The sequence below is a fragment of the Gobio gobio genome, assembly GCF_949357685.1.
Source record: "Gobio gobio genome assembly, chromosome: 5".
NCBI lineage: Eukaryota > Metazoa > Chordata > Actinopteri > Cypriniformes > Gobionidae > Gobio > Gobio gobio.
This window is the reverse complement of record NC_137101.1, coordinates 42,741,680-42,763,054: the sequence shown is the minus strand read 5'-3', so window position 1 is coordinate 42,763,054 and position 21,375 is coordinate 42,741,680. Positions and strand designations below refer to the sequence as shown.

Here is a 21,375-nt window from a genome sequence, read left to right as displayed (position 1 = left end):
AACACTGACCAGCTAAGACCAACACTGACCAGCTAAGACCAACACTGACCAGCTAAGACCAACACTGACCAGCTAAGACCAACACTGACCAGCTAAGACCAACACTGACCAGCTAAGACCAACACTGACCAGCTAAGACCAACACTGACCAGCTAAGACCAACACTGACCAGCTAAGACCAACACTGACCAGCTAAGACCAACACTGACCAGCTAAGACCAACACCGACCAGCTAAGACCAACACTGACCAGCTAAGACCAACACCGACCAGCTAAGACCAACACCGACCAGCTAAGACCAGCTAAAATAAATAAAAAATTCCCAAACCAGCTATGACCAGGCTGGGAGACCAGCTAAAACCAGCTATGACCAGGCTGGGAGACCAGCTAAAAAAGCTATGACCAGGCTGGGAGACCAGTGAAAACCAGAGACCAGCTAAAACCAGCCTGACCAGCTAAGACCAACACTGACCAGCTAAGACCAGCTAAAAAGTGTTCAAAACCCCTCTTAAACCAGCCTGAAAAACCAGCTATGACCAGGCTGGGAGACCAGCTAAAACCAGCCTGACCATGTTAGGCTGGTTTTAGCTGGATTTTTCAGCAGGGTGAACAGGTAATATATTTATTCTACATCATTTCCAAACCTGCTGTACCTTCAAAGGTGTTTTTAAAAAGCTAAACATTTAAGTTAAATAAGAGTATTTTGCATACAAGAAATGCTAAGTATTAATTCAAAGCTAATCAGTGAAGCTATCTTCCTTTTTTCACAAACAACTACAGAAATGTCATTTCCAAAGTGCAGTGTGGTGGAAAGGACATTTATGATTACAAAGTACAATTGATATGGATTGCCAGAGTAGATTTGTAAAATAATTTTTATATTATTTTACAATACTTTTTATATTTATCTATTGTTTCTCTACATTCACGTTAATTAATTGTCATTTCCACAACACCGTCATTTCCATCACCACACACATTAAAAAAAATACTTCAAAAAGTTCTCATTACACATTAAAAATGCATACAAAATGTATGAGATCATGCTCTACTTAATATAAAAATTCAAGTAATTTATTTTCTAATAAGCTCTTACTCAAACCAATATTACATTTCAGACTGTGACCGGTGTACAGTTCGGCATTTGGTCCTTAGGACAGTTAATTTATCTCATAGACAAATGTACAATTATTGTACATTGTGGACAAGCTGGTAAAACTAGTTGCAAAAATTATCTTAGACAATTCCTGAGTGGCATAAGTTGTTCTATTTTTAAATAATAGCTGTATATTGAGATGTGGTGGAAATTACATTTGTTCATTGCAGGTCGGTATTTTTTTTAAATAATAACAGTTTCTCTTGTAATCTAAGTTTGTCCTCTTACAGACCTTAAAACTAGACAAATTATTTAAACTTATGAGACTGTTACGTGTTAAGTTATTTTTATTCAACTTCACATGGCTAAAAGTGCCCCCAGTTGAAGAAACGCCCCTTATATACATACATTGTAAATGCTAAATCCTCTTGATATCGATAGCTGAAGCATTTGATAGGCTATCTCTTTATTATAGCCTGCATGGTCTATCGTCGCACTTGGCACAGGGGTTTTATCACGCATATTTCACTCGTACAGTGTGAGCAGACAAGTCGCGCTCAATGATCGGACCGCACAGTATGAGCACATACATCGTGAGCTTTGGCTTTGGCTACTCCCTGAGCACGGTATATTAATTGAAGTGGACTTCGCTGACAATAATCACTCATTTGAAACGCTCTGCAACTTCATCAAAGAAGGCAAAGACAGGGTCGCGCAGATTATGATATAACATAAATTAATATTGTAATTTACTTTACTTTCAAATTTAAAACCATATAATAAGTTTATACATTTACAAAACACACATGTATGTATCTAAAAAATATAATCAAAACATTAGTTGTATTAGTTTACATATAAAATGCATAATACAAGTTGTATTGACTATGAACACATTTGAAGCTGCACCTGTCATTCAATATGAAAATACATTTGGATTTGGTTAACTATGTATAAATGAAGGCTATTCTTAATCAATGGTCTTTCTAGCGGTCTCATCTTGTGCGCTTTCTTTCCCAAGTGCAGCTACATAGTAAACATTCCTGAGGTAAATATATAAAAAATGACAGCCTTCAGCTGCTTCTCAACACTTTTAATTTGTTTACATATTCATAAAATATAATATGCAAATGTAACAGTTATTGCCATAACCATTCATAAATACTCTAGTTTGTATAATAACTATGAATATTCAAATGCTTACGCAAACTCCTCCATCGCAGAGCTGTTTAGACTTATCATCTTCAGATTTGAAATATAACATGGTCAGACATGTGGCTTTCGCTGTAGGGCATTTATAGATTGCAATTCTTGATTTTAGATTGATTTTACATTTCTAATAAATTTACAAAACTTTGAAGCTTATTATAGCAATTTTGTTTCATTATAAAAAAATAATTTTAACTTTAAACTGCCAAGTGTCTGCTTTCAAATGAGACCACACTTATGCTTTTAGTGCAAAGGATTTGTGAACAGTATCTGTTTTGGTCTGGATAAGCCATTTCCCCCATTTCACAATAGACAAATTGAGTCTCTACAGAGATATATAATAATATATGTTATGTTTCTCATGTTCCGAACACACAGAATGAAGGAATTGGGGAAATTTTTTCCCCCATAATATATCTTTAAAATATTTTAGTTCAGTACCTTAAACCATTCATGGTGAAGAATCTTCCCCAAATCGAGTCCCTGTTTGCTCACGCTGCAGACAAGAGCAAATCAATTGGCAGCATTCTGCAGAAATATAGGAGACATTTTTTTAAAATCTAAAACTTTATACCATCTCTTTTGTAAATTGTAAGGCACAACTGGATGTTAGAAATGTGAAGAACCCCCCCCCCCCCCCCTGCGTAATCTATCCTGCCATGTTTTATGGTTTTTAAAGGTTATATATCCTGTTTCGTTTCTTTGTTCTCTTTTATAGGATCTAGAATTACAATTTGTCCTTCTTTGTTGTGATGAAGATATCAACTTGTGACAAGCCAGCTATGGACCAAGGTCCAGACTGATCATATTCAGATCATGGCTCTCTGGAAATTTACCACATACTAGCAAGAACAAGTGCACCCCCAATGAATATACTGTTGATGGCTCCCCGTGGTACTGCCCCTTTTAATATAAATTTGGGCAGGTAGTCATGTGCCTGTAATAAAGAGATTTTGTGTTATCTTTATTGCATTACCACAGCATTTTGTCTTGGTGTTCATTAGTCAGAGTCAGATTCAGAGTCAGAGTCAGCTTTATTGTCGATTCTTTACATGTTCCAGACATACAAAGCAATCGAAAAAATTACGTTTCCCTCCATCCCACGGTGACGACAAGACATGTAGTTTAAACTAGACTGGTGTTTAAAAAAAAAATAAAAAATAAAAAAAAAATAAAAAAATATATTTAAAAAAAACTAAGAAAGACATATCACTATATATATATATATATATATATATATATATATATATATATATATATATATATATATATATATATATATATATATATATATGCATATATATATGCATCAATAAATAGACATTTAAATTAAAATTAAGGAAGTGGCATGTAGTGCAAAGACAGTTCGTCAAAGCAGCATCTGAAGTATGCAAATGGCATTTGTAGTGCAAAGATAGTTCAGTCATAGCAGCATAAAAAGTGTGCAAGTGACATGATAGTGCAGGGACAGTGTGCTCATCTTCTTGACGGCCTGGTGACTGAGGGGGGAGAGTTCAGCATCCTAACAGCCTGGTGGATGAAGCTGTTGCTGAGTCTGGTGGTGCGGGAGTGGAAGCTTCTGTACCTCTTCCCAGATGGCAGGAGGCTGAACAGATTGTGAGTTGGATGACTTGTATCGCTCACAATTGTGGTTGCTTTGCAGATGAGGCGGGTGGAGTATATGTCTTTCAGGGAGGGGAGTGGGGCACCAATGATCTTTCCGGCTGTGTTAAAGCCGGAAAGCATGGTTTGTTTTCATGGAAAAACAAAGTTTTTTTCTTGTTTCTCTTGTTTTCATGGAAAGCATGCTAGATTAATAATTAGCATGCTAGAAATCATTAGGCGCTATTTGAGTGATTCCTACTCTATGGTTTCAATATCCATGAATGTAGTATAGGCTGAGCTTTGAAAGATTTCACCGCAGTTAGACTTCTGGTCCTTGTTGATTAAAAGGTTTTCCTTTTTAATGTCTCGCTCAAGTAAGAAGCTTGTGTTGCTGGCCACATGATGGCCTAGTTTTAAAGCATGTTGTGGTGTAAGACAGGGGTGTTCTCCCTCAGGAATAATTTATACGTTGTCAATAGAACCACTTTTTAATAAATGAGTTTGACTTATAGCTCAAAAGATATTTAGGAGTGTTTTTAGGAGATGACACGATTGTTCAAAAAAACTGGGAGGGAATAATTGAGAAACGTAAAGGTCTACTTCTGAAATGGAAGTGGATTGTTTCGAATTTATCATATAGAGGATGCACTCTGATTATTAATTCACAAGTTCACACATACATCAAATTAAATAGAGTAAAGATTATGAGTATAATTATCTGAACGTGCTCCACTTGTGTTTAATTGTGGATTAACATGTTCCTCCCGAAATTTGTTAATAAAACAGCACTAATTTAGTAGCCTCTTCTTTATGGCACCGTCTGGCTTGTATTGATCCACCTGCTTGGTTACTTGCAAAAATTCAGTCTCTTCTAATAGATATTTTTTGGGGAAAAGTGCATTGGATTCCTCATAATGTTTTATATCTACCTAAAGAAGAAGGAGTGCAAGTACATATGCAAAGTCGGACTGCAGCTTTTCGATTACAATTTATCCAACATTTTCTTACTGGACCAGAGAACTTAAGCTGAAGGCCATTGGTCAGTACAATTTTAAAGACTGCTGAAGGACTATGTTTGGATAAATCCTTGTTCTTGTTAGAGCCCAGAAGAATAAATACATCCAGAATGCCAGAGTTTTACAGGAATCTTTTTAAAGTATGGGACATCTTTCAAGTGAAAATAACTGATTCTACACTCTCTATTCTGGTTTTTGAAAGAACCTTTGATCTACGGCTCACGTTTGGACATTCTAGGTGCATGTGGGACTATGACTACAACAATCACTAAATCCAGAATCATAGCGCTCGAACGGTTTGGCTGAACCAAGTTTTGGAAAAGTTTTCGCTGATTGTTTAAAAGTTAAATCTATTTGAGTTGTTGCACATGTACTACAAAAACTACAGTATGTTTTTACAACAGAGGAACACAAAATGCTTCAAGGTTACTGTAACGAGGAGTTCATCCCTAATGAAAAAGACAATTTTCCAAATCTGCTTCTTTCCCCAAAGTAAGGTGGGATTTTTTTGAAGGAATCTGAAAAGTTAACAGATATGGACATGTGTGAAAGAAGTAGTGGTAAAAAATGTTTTATAAAGCTGATGTAAAATCTTTTGACAAAAAGGGCTTACATGGAAGAGTTGATACACCATGGCGTGATGTTTTCAAGATAAGTAAAAATGTTAAACCAGAGTGGAGAGCACTTTATAAGCCACCGTTAGCTAAAAGAGTTGGAGATTTACAATGGCAAATTCTACATGGTAGTATTGCGGTCAATGCTTTTATTTCTGTTTTAAATCCAAGTGTTGGCCAAGATTGTCCTTTTTGTTTTGAAAGAGAGACTGTTTTTCAAACTTTTATGCAATGTTTAAGACTGAAGCCTCTGTTTGATGTTTTGCAGTCTTTTTAATTGTTTTAATGAGGAGTTTTCTGTGCAAACTTTTATTTTGGGGTTTAAACATGTTCAAAAAAGAAAAGAAGAATGTCAATTGTTACATTTTATTTTGGGTAAAGCAAAAATGTCTATTTATGTCAGTGGAAAAGATCAAATTGAGTGCAACAGAGAAAATAATTTTGAAAAGGTATTTGCAGCTTTGATTAAAGCAAGAATTTCAACTGACTTTCTTTTTTTACAAAACTATGGACTCACTAACAGTGTTTGAAGGAATATGGTGTCATAAAGAAGCTTTATGGGATGCTGGGAGTGTGTGTGGAGTGGGAGCGTTTGCCTGTGGGCTGAGTGAGTTTTCTATTTTTTCTTTACACTTTGGCGAAGCTGTAGGTGTAAATTTTGGTGTTTTCTGGAGTTAGAGGAAGTAAAAAGCTGTTGATCAGCATGTGCTGATCGAAATGGCAGCGTCTGAAAACGTAACGCTTGATAAGCTAACGCAGCATCAAAGTTTTGCCCGCGGAACGCTGCTCAGTAGAGGAATGCAGCATAGTAGTAGTGCAAGTTGTTGGTTACAAAAGCAGTTTGTCAGTGTCAAGAATGGACAGTGCGGTTGTTTTGTTCTTAGATGTGCAAAAATTCAATGAGATTGTCGCGAATGGAATCGTCATAAATGAGTCTTAAGGCCTGTTCACACCGGGACGATTTTCGCACGCGTTTATCGCCGACGTTTAACGCCTCGGGACTAAACAATGGGCGCCAATGTGAGTGTTCACACCGACGCGCAAAACGCCAGGCGTAAAAGCGTCATTTTTAAAAAAACGCCTCGGGTTCGTTTTTTTATTTTGACGCGGCGCGTAAAAAACTGTCCGACCAATGAGATCGGCGCTCTTGTTCACGTGCCTGGAGCTGCTGAAGTGACAGTAAAACACGACTTGGTGGCGCTCAAGCACAAAACGGTTTTGCCGAGCACACATTGATACGACGAAGAAGTAGTAAGTAGACAAAGAAGAAGATGGGCTGCTAATGCTGCTTGCCAGTTAGCAACAAGAGTGTGAATGGTTTTGGCCATATACATAATATGTCTATGGTTTTGGCAAGCACGTAAATACTGTTTCTCTTCTCCTTCTGTGTGACAAGCGAGTGTCAGAGGCTTAAAGTGCCGCAGCACCATCTTGTGTACCGGGAGCGCATCGACTGAATGTGCACGTTCACTCGTCGCAGCGCCAGTGAAAATCGCTTGGGTGTGAACACTCAAGACGCGCCGAAAAACGGCACGAAAAACGCTGGCGATAAGCGCGCGCGATATTCGTCCCGGTGTGTACAGGCCTTTACACGACAGTAATGCCTTTGATGCAATCGGCGAAAAAGATCTTATCAAACATTCCATCTTTCATAAAAGATTAAATTAAGCATTGTGCAATTTCACCTGTAGGCTTTTCAAATCATGGTTTAGTCAGTTGTAATGTTTTTATCTCTAATTTAAAGCCAAGAAGTGCCTATTGGCACTTTAATTCTGTTTTATTGCAAGATAATATTTTTGTGAGATGTTTGGATATTTTTGGAAAAATTTTAAGAATAGGAAGTTCTCTTTTGATTCTCTTCAGCAGTGGTGGGACAATGGAAATATTGAGATACAGCAACTGTGCCGTATGTACGCTTTCAATGCTTCTAGAGATATTTCCCAATCGCTAGAAGATCTAGAGAGAGAAATAATAGAAGTACAAAATATAATGGAATCCGTTAGAGACAGAGAATGTATTAAAGTTCTCAAAGATAAAAAAAAAAGTTTTGGATGATTTGTTGGGTGCCAAAGCACAGGTTGCTCTGGTACGCTCACACTTTCAAAGTGTAGCGCAGATGGATGGCCCAACCAAATTCTTTTTTGGACTTGAAAAGAAAAACAGCCAAAATAGAAATATGCATTCTTTGATATCTGAATCAGGCATGGAAATTATAGAGGCTAAGGAAATAAGAAAAAGAGTGGTGTTTTTTTTTTTATTCAGAGCTGTATAAGAGTGAGCACAGAGAGGTGAAAGATATAGCTAGTCTTTTTTTACGAGGGTCTACTTAAAGTTCCAAGTGGAGCTAATGCTGAACAGGAAAAACATTTTACAAAAGGTGAACTATACAATGCCCTAAAGCAGGGGTCTCATATGATACTTTGTGATATTTTGTGGCCCCCTTCTTGACATCAAAGTTAAGTGTTAGTGCGGCCCGCGCGTTGCTCTGAAAAGCACCTTTTTGCTGAGTCGTTGTGTGTGCAGTGGTTGCCACGCTTGCTGCCTCCTTTGTGTGTGTGTGAGAGAGAGAGAGAGAGAGTTGGCTCGCCCCTCCCTCGTGCAGTAAAATTGGTTGATACTGCGTGATTGACAGGAAGAGACGAACAAAGCTGATCAGAGAGTTTAAACGAATGTGGTCTAACAGCGCTCGTAAATATGAAAATTATTGAGATGGCCAATCAAATCAAAGTATGTGGGGTTTACGTTCTCTTTTGGCTCGTGCACACTGCACAGTCTTCACACACAGACGAGCGCGTCAATCTATCGCTTAATGCCGTTGCTGAGAGAGACTATTCTTTCCGGTGACATCACAAAACAAAATGCAAACGTGGTCTTATTATACAATCATTGATGAACATCTTTGATCTTAATGAAGAAGAACTATATGAGAGCGGATTAGAACCCGGAACCTTTGACACGGTTGACAAAAATTCTACCACCAGACCACTACAGAATTCGATAGTGTTTCGCAGATCTATGTATTTATTCACTCACTCATGCGAAGAATATTGGGACTAATAATATATTTGACACAAATTAATAGTCCCAAAAAGATTATTTCCTATTACCTAGAATTTCGCTCACTGTTCTGTTTGACCTGGTTACGGCCTTGCTGTGAATTAGTCTATTATTTAAAATTAAATTAAAATCATTCATTATTTCATATTACATGATTTAATTTCTATAGGCTATATTTAGTTCAAATTCAGAGGAACAGTTCATGTTCAGAAGAAACATTCATGTTGAAGAACTGTTAATAATAAAGATTGAGAAGATTGGATCAGTTGTGCTACTTTTTTTTTGAATAATTGAAACACATGTTTTATGTGTAATACTTGATGCGGTCCAGCCTGACCCAGAGGCTACCTCCAGCGGCCCCCAGGTAAAATGAGTTTGAGACCCCTGCCCTAAAGAGTATAGAGTCTGGGAAAGCTCCAGGGATCGATGTTATTACTGTAGAGTTTTATAGATCACTCTGGGCAGTTTTGTGGGATGATCTGCTTAATGACAGTTTGACTAGAGGGTCGCTGCCTACAAGCTGCAGGAGAGCAGTAATCACCGTTCTACCGAAGAAAGGTTACCTCAGAAACATAAAGAACTGGTTACCTGTGTCACTCTTATGTTCTGACTTAAAGATCTTATCAAAAGCTTTAGCGATTCGATTAAGAGAAGTGATTGGTCGGGTCGTCCATGTAGACCAGGTGTACTGTGTACCCAATAGGTCTATTTTTGATAATATTAATTTAATTAGAGAGATTTTTGACATCTCTGGATCATTGGGTCTAGATTTTGGTCTTATTTCTTTAGACCAAGAAAAAGCTTTTGATCGGTTTGAGCATAACTACCTGAGAGAGTTTGGTTTCAGCCTGTGTTTTATCAAAATGATTGGGATGTTGTATGTAAACATTGAGAGTGTACTTAAAAGTAGTTGAGTGCTCCTTTTAAGATCACAAGAGGTATAAGGCAAAAGTCTGGACTATCAGGTATGTCGTATGCTTTAGCTATTGAACCACTGTTATCAAGAATTAGAGCAAACATTGATGGGTGGAGTATACCTCAAGCTGAATGTAAAATTAAGTTATCAGCATATGCTAATGATATTGTCATGATATAAAAAAAATCAAGAAGTAGTAGACACTCTGCAAGTAATTATAAATAATTTTGGAAAAGTGTCTTCAGCTAAAATAAACTGGATGAAGAGTGTGTAACGGTGGTGGCAGCCCCTTAACTCAACTAACAAATTAACAAAACTTCAGGCGCCAGACATTTTACTAAAACTGCCAAAATTCAAATAACCCAGGATAGCATTTTTAAAACCAACCATTTACATAAAGACACAGAAAAATCATGCGTTTCATTTTCACAGAGGAATTTTTATTCCTGATATAAATCACCTTTCATTTCATCACATTACTTCACATGGAAATCTTTGTTTCAGATAAGAAAACACAAAAAACAAAGAAAACCAAAAAAAAAATATCAAGGTGACAGGTCAGCAGTCCGTGTAATTCATTTGGCGTGAATGGAGAGTTTAGAGGGACCTCATCAGGCTCCAAGATGAAAAGGAACAGCCTTTGGACTCGTCTCGTTAACAGTCGATCTTAGAAGTGCGTCACATCCGAAGTCACAGAAACATCATCATGTCAAAACTGGAGATAAAACTCACTTAAAGACTGAAAGTATTTCTTCACTGAAAAGAAATGTTTCACCTGCTGTCAGAGTGGAAAGAGTTTTACGTGCAAAAGTAATCTTGAGGTTCACATAAGGATCCACACTGGAGAGAAACCATTTACATGTGATCAATGTGGAAAGAGTTTCACACATAAAGGTACTCTTGATACTCTTGGTACTCTTGACACATGACCATCCACACTGGAGAAAAACTGCATGATTGTGATCAATGTGGAAAGAGTTTCGCACTAAAAGGAAATTGAGAAACACATGAACATCCACACTAGAGAAAAACTGCATGATTGTGATCAATGCGTTTTTGCGGGCTTCAGTATTAAAAAGACACATGAAAGGCCATTCACAGGAGAAACCACATATATGTTCTTTGTGTGGATACAGTTTTTTCTTGTCTGCAAAAATTTAAAGTTCATCCAAATCTACATAGGCTACTGGTGTAAGAAATGATATGTGCTTTGAGTGTGAGAAGACTTTTATTACAGCTGGACATTTAAAACGGCATCAGAGAATTCACACTGCGACAAGAGATTCAGTCGGTCAGCACATCTGAAAATACACGAGAGGATCCACACTGTAGAGAAACCTTACAAGTGTTTACACTGCGGCAAGGGATTCAATCATTCAGGAGGTCAAATTTTTGATCAAATTATTACAGCCTTGGTGAGCATAAGATATATATTTTAAAAAACATTAAAAAAGGTAAATATACCAAATTTTGGCCACTAGTGAACATCGCATTAAGGTTTATGTTTTTGAACCCGTCTGAGTGGTGGTGAAGTTCAAGTATACAGACACAGCCTTAATGATTGTGAAATCAAAACTATTTATAAAATAACATGCAATCATTCAAAGTGTTGGGTTAGGGTTACAAACAGTTTGAACAACAAAGAACAAGGGGGGGGGGGGGTATTTATGTTACATTCTGTAACATAAATAAGCACATAAACGAACATAGCTATATACATTTATTATTGAAAACTATTGGTTAATCAGTGTGTGCAATCAGTGTCTTGAAGTTGACCACTCTTTTATTAATGTGTGTTAGGACCATTTTCATGGGCAGCTGCTTGATGATTTGCTCAATATTCCCGGAGCATAGATGTGATGGCACCTTAAATATGGAGTCACAGCTGCTCCGAATATGGCAGGTATCTTCGATTTCGGTGACCCCTATGACCTCGATTTCCACCTCCACAGGCTCAACCTCCTCGATCTGGATTTTAAAAAAAGTAATAATAAACAGATTACAGACATTATTGTGAGTGTTGTGTGTGTGTGTGTGTGTGTGTGTGTGTGTGTGTGTGTGTGTGTGTGTGTGTGTGTGTGTGTGTGTGTGTGTGTGTGTGTGTGTGTGTGTGTGTGTGTGTGTGTGTGTGTGTGTGTGTGTGTGTGTGTGTGTGTGTGTGATTAACAAATCACAGACATTATAGTGTGTGAGATGGATAGACAGATATATGATAGTCAGATAGATAGAGTCAGATGATAGATAGATAGATCACACCGTTGCACGAAGGTGGCTCAGATGCAGGATGTCACTTTCATGCAGTTCATACAAGGCTTGGTCCCTCCACAGAGAAACCTCAAGGAGCTTTTCCCCACACCTCAGCTTGAGGTCTAAAATTGGGACCTTCATCTGGGTCATCCTTGGTTTCTGCAGCTGCAAAAGTAAAGCGCGGTGGTTCATACAGTATTTCTTAATTTCCTTAGAGTTGGCCATTTCTAATTATTATGTATTGCAAATTTTACACACTCAGTTTAAGAGATGCTGAAGTTTTTTATTATGTATGATGCCCCCTCCTCAAATTCAAATTCACTTCTTGTGAAGAATGGCCCTACTCCCATCTGTGAAGGCACATACTGAGCATTTATTAAATGTGCCAATTTCTATTTTTCCTCCACGCCTGATAAACGTGGCAGCTTTTCTGTGCAACTCTGTTTGCACACATTTCAGCACAATCTTTTCAGGCCTTGTGTATGGATGTGCCATTCTGAGGGCAAGAAAAAAATATATCTTAGTAATAACAACTACTATTATTATAATAATTAATAATAATAGTAATGGGATGATGTCTAACGGTGAATCTAAAAATATACTTTTAATTTTTGGGGTTGTTAGCTGCTGTTGACAAAGCAAAGGAAATACAACAAATTATTAAATATGAGTTAAACATTGTATGTCTTAAATTAAAATGTATTTATTTTAATTAATGATATTTTGAATCATGACCCATATTTTACATAAATGTATTTATTAGTAGTAGTAGTAGTAGTATCAGCCAATAGCGTCTGGCTGCAGACTTGCACTCTCAGACTTGCACGCTCAGTCAACTGCACTTCCGCTGCAAGTGACGTCACTTGCAATCGACACCTGCTCTCCGCTCTCCTGCGACGTCACTTGCAATCGACAAAAATAACCCGGAAATACATTTCCAGCAATTCATTCGCATTGTATTGACGCTGTTAAACGCGTTAAGATTAATTCGCATTGTATTGACGCTGTTAAACGCGATAAGTACTTACGTGCTACAACGACATCGAAATGTCATCACATTACCCCACCCCGCCCCTATTGAAATATAATGCTGTATTATTTATTTAGCATTCAAGTTAATAAAGTCCGTTTTAATAACAGCAAAGCGAATGATCAATGATACAAGGGTCTACACAATCAACAAAGAAAAATATAAACCGATGCAATTTGAGTTGTAAATGTCAATTCTATTAACAATTTATTACGTGTACAACTGAATGGTTAAAGGTCCCATGGCATGGCATTTTTCTATTATTTTATAATGTTTCCTGAGGTGTACTTATATTGTTAGTATGATTTTTACATCATAAAATATCATAATTTAGAAATAAAAGGCATTTTTTCTATACTGCTGTTTGCCCTGTGGCTGAAGGCCCTGTTACAAGAGGCGTGTCTGCTGTGAGACTTCAGTAAAAACGCCCACTGTTGTGATTGGCTGACATCTTTGCATTTGATATGAGCGGAGGGGGCGTGGTTTAATGAGGTCTACGAGGCACGAGCAGGCACGAGCTGCTGCCAGAGAGACGGATGGACCGGAGTTCACTTCACATTGGTTCTGTCAGTCTCAGTTCAGTGAACTGTTTTAGTTACAGCATATACTTCAGGTTATTAGTCTATTTCTAGTCGGAGGGGCTGTCACTCATGTCAGAAAGTTAGTAACTTTAGTAAATTATGGATCAGCGCTGACTGGAGACGCGAACCGTTTAGAACGATTCAGTCCGATTTGGTGAACTGATTCGGTTCACTAAAAAGAACCGGTTCAAAAGAAAGATCGTTTGCGAACCGGACATCACTAACGTACCAGAGACTGAGCTCAGCGATTGCTAACAAAGTTATTTATAGTAACTACTGAGTTATGAGAGCGCTGTCAGTCAGCGCGAGTTTATTGTGTTTGTATTTGAGAGTTCTGAATAAACACGAGTCCCAGTCACAGCGAGTCCGTCTTCATCATTATTACCAACTTTGTAACACATGCAAAGTACCATTACAGCTGTCGAGATGAACGAGTTATGAGTAAGTGTTGATAATACCATTATTTTTAGATGTTCCTATCATATGGAAAGCGTCAGTGACGCGCATTGAGTACACAGCGCAAACAAAGACACAACAGCAGTAATCGAATGTAATCCAGTTTATTGTGGGAATAGCTGGCTAGCCTAGCCGGATACCCTCACGCTTACCCCCCTTCTGCTTAATCTCGTGCCGCGTAAGGCGCCTCCGCTGTGGGCCAGATGCAGTACTGGGGGTCGGGGATGTTGGAGGCCGACCGGACAGTGCAGCCCGAGCCTCGGCGTGTGTAAGGTTTATCTCTAAAGATGTAACGACTGTATGCACATTGTAGAACCAATAGACGCGACGAGGACGTACAAAAACACTGACTCACAAGATAGAAAACACGAAAACACCGTTCTGTCGGGAGAGAGAGAAGCCGCAGCGTGTGCACGAATAATAAATAATTAGCTACACATAAGAAATCACTGATCACAGATCATAAGGAACTGGAAAAAAGACTTCTGTTTTCATTTGTACATCCAAACACTGAGAAACTGCCAGCGTTCACTCGTTCACAAGCAATGATGCAATGGTAACCGTTCCTGCTTGGACGTCAAACCAGGAGACTTCAGGATTGGCTTGTCTGGCCTGTCATTTTCTCAAAGGCAGAGAGAGACAGCCAGAACTCGGGTTTACACCGATCAACATTTCTATCCACTTGGGGACAATATTCAGGCTAGGGGAACTCATATTAATGTTGAAAAACCTCATAAAATGAAAATTTCATGCCATGGGACCTTTAAGGAACATATGCATGTCATTCAATTCAGTAAAGACAAAGCTGAAGGGTTCTAGAGCACAGATTCTGTCTTCTGTAAACTCCGCCTTCTCAGATGGAAGTCGATACAGTGCAGGTGTCATTGCAGATGGCAGAGAAGACAGTGCAGGTGTCGTTGCAGATGGCAGAGAAGACGGTGCAGGTGTCGTTGAAGATGGAAGTCGATACAGTGCAGGTGTCGTTGCAGATGGCAGAGAAGACAGTGCACGTGTTGTTGCAGATGGCAAAGAAGACGGTGCAGGTGTCGTTGCAGATGGCAGTGAAGGTCCCACTGCATAAGGAGGTGATGAGAGTGCAGGTGTCATTGCTGACAAATTTGATGATGGGCATATTTGTAAGTGAGCTTCCATAACATATCTCCTGAGAACAGTTTTGCTGCAATTTGGACAATGGTAATGAGGCTCAATTCTGCAAGGCAAATGGCAATGACATATTCTTTTGCCTGTAGATAAAGCACAGTATGAAAATCAGGAAAACACATCAACACACAGGGCACGACATTAAGCATGTTCACGTGCTTTTCGGACAAGTAAATCTGTCATCCACTTGTCCGAGTAAAAAATGTGCTTGTCCGGAAAAAAAATGATTTTTTTGTAAATAAAATTTATTCTGAAGCAATATTCTCACCAGTGTTCAATCAGCTTTGACATATGCATATTTGTGATATTTTTACCTTTTATAAAGGGCCTTTTCCCCCTAATCTTATTAAATATAGGCTATGATTCAGATTTCCTTTTATATTCTTAAATTGGATCAATAAACTAAATTAGAAGACGACACTGGCTGTTACCAGTCAAATTAAATAATTTACACTGAAAAATTACAACTGCATTAAATAATGTTATGAGATTGTTTTAAATATGTTTTGAATATACAAATAAGAAATTTTGGAAAGATGAAACTAAACCACCAGTAGGTGGCAGCAGGTGACCGTCTGAATGAGTGAGTCATTGAGTCGATTCGTTCAAACACTGATTCATTCAAGAATGAGGCGGTCGTTTATGAATAGTTCATTGAATCTTTGATTCTATCGATTCATTCAAAACGCTGAATCATTCACTAACACGCTGTTGCTGTGACACACATTCTGCTGTGATCTTTTGGAACTATTTTCGCTGCTGAAATAGAACAAAAACACTCAATACTACATCTAAAATGTAAGTGACTTAATGTTAATAATTGTTTTGGAACTGTCATATGAAACCAGTGCCATTTTCAGTCGTGACGTTATTCAGGAAAACATCACTCTTGGTAATGTGACGTTGCAACTGTATCATGTTATAAATAAACTCCACATTTCTACATTTTTACGGCAGTGTGTTAACTAAGTTTCTCTGTGTGAGCGGTGCACATTTGTTTCGATTTCTCCTCGAGAGGCTGCGCGAGCCTCAACAGTGCAACGTTAGTTACCGTCAGTTCATTATACATTATTATCATTCACTGTCAATCGCCACTTAAGTTACAGTAATAAATGCATAATCATTCTTGCATTTGGGTGATTCCCTAGTTATTTTTTTAATGACGTTTTATCAGGATACTTGTCCGTCGGGCAAGTAAAATTCTCTTTCACTTGCCCCTTCAAAAATCCACTTGTCCCGGACAAGCGTTAATGTCGAGCCCTGACACATCAATATAGAACCCATACAATAATATAATTAGGTCCAGTATTATGAAGATTAAATGATGCCAAAAAGATTTGCATACGTAAGGTAAAATTTGTGGAAGTGTACATAAGATTGTACCCGTAAACTAAATTTGCATGCATAAGAAAAGCTTTGTAATGGTGTGTTGCATTTCAAACGTAAGTTTGTACGTTTTTTTCAAGTTTAATTGAAACTGCAGCTTCACGCTAACACAAAATAAATATGATCTGCATTCTTCAGACACTTTTGGCAGTTTTTTCCCCACCAAAATACAGACGAAAGCATTGCAAGCCTGTGAACAACGATTTACAAGCAAAAACAACAGTTTAGAGACTGCTAAACGGATTGATCATGTAAAATTAATCTGCATGTGCAAGTGTCTAAATAAATTGTATATGTAGGGCAAGGTTACGGGAAATTTACCTTTACAAAGCTTCTCTTGCAAATGCTTCCAATCGTATATACAGTTCCACAAATCTTACTGTGAATGCAAATCTTTTTGGCATCATTATCAAATTTCATATGGTGTTTTTCTTAGCACAAATTGTTTCAGAGCGTCACCTTAGGTTTATTAGAAGGAAAAATCTTTTTGAAGGTGTTTGTGCCACCAATAATCAACTACAATTATAGTAAAATAGTGTAATGCACCTACCTTGGAAAACAACTGCTTTTTTAAAATGTCCTTCCCAGTGTTGCTTTATTCTTTTCAGGGTTGTTGGCTTTAGGGTAGGGCAGGGCATAAACTGCAGTGATACAAAGTGCAACATGATGTGCACTGTGGTACCAGGGGGTTTTCAGATAGTAAAAATATTGATTGGTGCATCTGTAATGAAATCAATGATAATATTGATATTAGAACTGTGTAACTTACAGGAAATTACATTCAAGAACTGAACTGAGGCGCAAGGTCGTATTTTACGATACGCATTTTACTAAGAATTAACCTCGCAAAAAATTAAACAAAATGGACGGTCATATATACTGTGATTTCAACTAGTAAGCCATGTAGCACAGTATTTAAGACATATGTATATAAAAAGTTTATATACCACTTTTATTTAAGAGTAAGACTAGTTAGCATGAGTCGACAAACAAGTAACGTTAGACATACTTTCGCACATTAGATATTAAAATGAGTATTTAAATTGACGTAGAACGTATTATCATAAATTAACAAAGTATATATATATATATATATATATATATATATATATATATATATATATATATATATATATATATATATATATATATATATATACTTACGGCAATGATTCTTGAACCACATTGGGAGTTCTCAATCTGACACGTGCCACTGGTATACACCTGGCGTCGGTCGCAGGAGAGCGGAGAGCAGGTGTCGATTGCAAGTGACGTCACTTGCAGAGGAAGTGCAGTTGACTGAGCGTGCAAGTCTGAGAGTGCAAGTCTGCAGCCAGACCCTTCTCGTATCAGCAGCAGCAGTAGATTCATGTAGTTTAACTATAGTTCTCTAGAGCGAGGGAGCTCGCGCACTTGCAGTCAAGACTTCTGAGAACCGCTCCCTTAGCGCAAAGGACGTAACGCAAAGCTATTGTTTGAACATGTTGAATGACGTCACGCACATATAACGGAAATAACTGACATTAACGGTATTAATGCAAAACCATTGTTTATACAGTAAATGATCCACATTTATCATGTAGGCTACCTTTGAGGTACATTTGTTTGAAATTATGGTCCATAAATTTTTTTAACCTATGGGCTATGGAAAAATATGGGAAAGCGGCTGATATTTATTTTTTTGTTGTTAAAATTACCATGTGCGCTGTCCCCTCTGACTGTTTGGGTTAGGGTTGGGTATGTATTATTTTATATTATTGTCTTCATATTGTTAAATTGACATTTGTAGTGGGATTGTACATTTTAAAAGTAATTTAAATAAATTGGTTTGGTAAAAGTACTTACCTCAGGAAAACTTTGTCCAATGAATGAGTCTGAATGAAGTCCGTCTGTGTACGCCCAGGTCACGGACACCACTTTATATACCCTCTGGTTCTTTCGCGAGCCTTGCACATGAGTAAATAAAAACATTTAATGATTTTCCCATCTCATGTTATTCACAAAAGAACAATGACACCGTTGATGACTATGATGAAAAAGTGGTACTAAAAGTAAACCAATTAGGATAATTGGCAACAGATCAGTCACATTACATGATTTGGGGTAGTGTAAATGGGTATCAGTATCAGTTTAAGTGGCAAATGTAAATAGTGTTTGCCTGAAATTGTAAAAGTTATATAAATTTACCTAAAGGCACAGGGTCATCGGGACACAGTAGCCTAGTCAGAGGTAATGGAAAAGACCTTTATTGCCATGTATGTTTGCAATTTGTTGTACGTTAAAGTTCCATGACATGAAAATTAAAATAAAAACATTAATTTGAGTTCCCCTAGCCTGCCTATGGTTCCCCCAGTGGCTAGAAATTGCGATAGGGGTAAACCAAGCCCTGGGTGTCCTGCTCTGCCTTTGAGAAAATCATATGGGGAAAGGTTACCTCCCCTTTCTCTGCTTTGCCCGACCAGAGAATTTGGAGAAAATGGATTCAGTTTATTTTTTACATTTCAATTCAGTCGCAATGTCAGCACAGGCTTTACAAACAGACTTTACGATATGGATTCGACAGCACCGCCACAAATAGTGAGTAACAGTGTTCATTAATGCCTGATCTGTTATCAGTGATTTCTGATGTGTAGCTAATCATTCAAGTTCACACAGACTTTCTTTCTAAATTGTTTAATACCGTTATGTTAATACATAATTTTTTATAAAAATACAAATTAACTACATTAAATAAAAAAAATTCTATGATTAATCATGATTAAACGGCATTAAAAACACTTAATTTTTAAATATTTTATAATGTAATAATTTCACAGTTAATCTCAAAATTAATGTAGAAACAACATAAAAAAATTATATTTTAAATACTTGTTTAATGGCATATTTTTATGAATTAAGGCCAGTATCACTGATACTAATATACTGATGTCTCTATGAAATAACATTTCATTGACACTTCAATAAATTAACTCATTAATATGTATTAGGCTTCGAAAAATATAACAACTTTTAATTTAAGTGAATTAAAAACAATCCTGACATAAACCCATGATAAATTTCCTATGTAGGCTACCTGTGCCCTTCCTCTATAACAAGTAGGAAATCGTCTCCGGTTACGTATGTAACCTAGGTTCCCTGAGAACAGGGAATGAGATGCTGCGTCAGCTTGACGCTACGGGGAACGCCTCCAGCGTGACAGGTGTCTGAGTTACAATTGAATCACATCAGTCCTACTGACCGGCGACAGCCGATGATGTCATCAAGGTGCGACCAGGAAGTATAAAAGGCCGCCTCTGCCAACATGACACCGCCCTTCGTCTTCAGGGACTGTCCGGCAGGCAAACCCTGAGGCATGGCAAAGCGACGCAGCGTCTCGTTCCCTGTTCTCAGGGAACCTAAGTTACATACGTATCCGGAGACGTTCCCTTTCGAAAAGGAACTCGCGCTGCGTCAGCTTGACGCTACAGGGAACGAAATACCCACGCCGCCATGCCGAGGGGAGTGCATGTCTACTGGCAGTGACAAATGTCAGAACAAGCAAATTCAATTGAAATGCCTGAACCACCCCCCCTCTGGTCACAGAGGCTGTCAGTGACAGCATTCCCTTCGGTCATAGCCCAAGCTATAAGCCTGAGTAGGAAGCTTCGAACACTTAGAGAAGTTCTACCCAGGCCGCTCAAAGGCCTGGATCCGACCCATTCAAAGGAAAGGGGTTCCTTTAAGGGAAATTGGCTAGGGGGCCCTAGGGCGCCCCAGCTAGCCACTACTGCCACCAAGGAGGCCTAGCTTGGTGCCTTTTAAAACGGGCGCTTCAGCCGGGCCATCCCTGTCTGTTTGATAACAGAGCCTCTGGATACTCGCCTCCTGAAGAGGCATCCAGTCCAAGGGACTGCAGAATGGCAGTGTCCTCCTCAGACCGGATCTCAGAGACGGGAATCCCGGAAAGCAGCACTCAGCATAGCGCTTTCTACCCTTGCCAGCAAGGGGAGTTAATCTGCTCGATCCTAGGATCTACTGAGCTATTATCAGATAGAAACACTCAGGAGGCCAGACTGGCCTAAAAGCTGATCTAATTGGGAGGCCACCCTAGGGGCCTACGACCACCTGATCAGGCCCAGGCAGCTTCGGCTCACATACGACCCTCCGAAAGGAGGGGAGCTTAAAGGGGGCTGCCCGGTAGGTAAACCAGGTTGCAGGCTGAAATCCCCTCCTTGGGGACCAAGTAGCAGAAGTGACACCAGTCGCGCTAGGATGAGACCTTACTCAGATGTTGCCGGCTAAGGGCCGGATCACAGATAGCAGGTCAACACTAGCTGTCAGCGTCATGCCAGTTAACAGTCTTTGTACTGAGAACCAAAGACCCGTTAGGGAGGCCTAGTGAGGCCCATTGTATGATAGAAATGTATGCCAGAGAAGTCATGCTCAGGAACTCGCTTAGAGGGAAGCCTGGTGAAGCCTACTACCTGATAGCAGTTGAAGCCAACTGTCAAAGTAGCTGAAAAGCGGAAACTTGTTTTCTCAGGGAGGCCTAGTGAAGGCCTACTACCTGAAGGTCAAGCTAAACCAGCTAGCCGAGCATCCTAACTCAGGAACTCGCCCTCAAGGGAGGCCTAGTGAGGCCTACTACCTGATAGCGGGCCTGCAGGGAGGCCCAGTGCGGCCTGCTACCTGCTAGCGACTTGTGTTAGCTGTTTCTCAGGTGACTGGAGCCCAGGAACATGCCCATAGGGAGGCCCGGCGAGGCCTACTACCTTACGACCAGTCTTCAGGGAGGCCTAGTGCGGCCTACTACCCAGCAACAGCCTAGCAGCTCCTGTGCTAGTTGACACGGCGACTGGCAAACAGGAGCCCTCCTTCAGGGAGGCCTGGTGAGGCCTACTACTTGCCAACGGTTCATCACAACCTGCCAAGTGACTGAGCCCAAGAATGCGTCCTCAAGGGAGGCCTGGTGAGGCCTGCTACCTCATGCCGAGTTTTCAGGGAGGCCTGGTGCGGCCTACC

The 21,375-nt window shown here is 39.0% G+C and overlaps 1 protein-coding gene across 1 annotated transcript in view; it reads right to left on the bottom strand.

Moving 5' to 3' along the window:
* Positions 1-21,375, bottom strand: part of LOC307126546 (uncharacterized protein) — a gene marked incomplete at its 5' end in the record, with an annotated part of 1,586,879 nt that overhangs the window by 316,448 nt on the left and 1,249,056 nt on the right. The window lies entirely within an intron of this gene.